Genomic DNA, 1,691 nt, shown 5'->3' with positions numbered 1-1,691 from the left:
AGTGGACATTGAATCCTTAAACTTGCCAAAGACTACAGGTGGGGAGGGGCATGCGGTAGAGGCCTGCACCTGGAAAACCCCTGGGGCCAGGCCTGCGGTTCTCGCGGAGAGCTAGCTGTTTCTGGGTGCCCACTGTATAGCCGCAGAGGCTGCGGACACTGTCGCGTGTGGCGGGGGTGGAGGGGGCCCACAGTGGGTTTACCAACTCTTGCTTCCTGGGAGCCTGGTGAGGGCCAGTCCCTGGCTGGGCATTTCTAGGCTCGAGGTCATGAAATGCTTTCAGAGGCCTCACCGTTCCCATGGGACGGATATGTAAACTGAGGCAGAGCGGCTCAGAGACCTCTTCATGGTCATCTAGCTAGCAAATGGTAGGCTGGCCTTCGGACCTGAACCTGAGTCCCAAACTCCTATCTTCCCATGCCACTGTAATTGTACGGTCCGCCCTGTTACCGTCCCAGCCACGAGGCGTGGGTGGGCCCCAGCGGATGGCCCGCGTTGCCAGATCTGCCCCTGCTCCAAGCCATTCTGGCAGGTGGAGGAATCTGCTTCTCTCCTGACTCCCTGACAGGACACAGGGCGGAGCCTGCCTGGGGCCAGGGCTGACCTCCTGACCCTGCCCAGCTTCCTGCCCTCAGACTTGGCTTTCCATCCTGTCACCTGACCCCGATGCCAGAGTGCCAGCCTGCAGTAGCTCCTGGAGTCCCTCAAGGCTCCGCGTGGGAGCAGAGGGAGCATGGCCCCCTTGGTCATTAGAGATGAGCAGACGCCAGGTCCGGACAGAGCCAGGACGGCACCCGGATCAAGGCTTGCCCGAGGAGTACACGCAGTGAAATACCACCCTACTCCTGAGGCTGTTCCCCCAGGTATAGAGGAGATGCCAAAACACTGCTGGAAAGATTATTTTGGTGCAAAAAATGGAAATCTATGTGCAGTTCCCCCCTATTATGCATTCTCCATGAACATTTTGAAGACCCCCTCCCTCACAGAGCCAGGCAGTCATGAAACAACCAGTTACTTGTACAGACTTGTCACTAAGTATGTACCACCAAGTGCCCCAGTGTCACTCCAATGCTGGCACAGGGCGTGGTACGTGACGGGCGCTCGTGCACACCGGGCACGGAGCTAACACTTCACAGCAGACAGTAAGCAAACCCGGTCTGTCCTCTCCAGCCGCGCGGGGAGGCAAGGCTGTCACCGCCGTAGCTTTTATGGAGGCGGAAACCGAGTCTCAGGGTGTCACCTTCTTGCCCAAGGTCACCCCCGCTACTAAGCTGCCCAGTGGAAAGGAACCCGGGTCTCACCTCTGGGCGCACTTTTAGCCTGCTGCAGCACCCGGCCACCTTTGGGGATCTCGGGGTTTTTCCAGATTACGCACGGCGGCCGCCCACGCAGCGCGCTCTCTGGGGGCTGAAGGCCCAGGGCGCGCGGGGGCGGGGCCTGGGGTCCGACGGGCGAGAGGCGGTCCCCGGAGTGGGGGGGGCTTGCTCCGGACTGGCCGCGAGAGGGCCGCGGCTCTAGCGAGGAGGGGCGGAGCCTGACTGGGCTGGGTTTTCCCGGGTGGTGGGAGGGATTGACAGTCAGCGCTGGGGGCCGGGTCCTGGGCCAACGGAGGGCGAGGCTGGGCTTGACAGACAGGGCCAGGCCGGCGTCTGACAGGCAGGGGATGGCCCTGGAGACTGGCAGGCCAATCG

This window comes from Tupaia chinensis, unplaced genomic scaffold (assembly GCF_000334495.1).
Source record: "Tupaia chinensis unplaced genomic scaffold, TupChi_1.0 Scaffold138725_1, whole genome shotgun sequence".
NCBI lineage: Eukaryota > Metazoa > Chordata > Mammalia > Scandentia > Tupaiidae > Tupaia > Tupaia belangeri.
Note: the sequence above shows the minus strand (reverse complement) of the source record.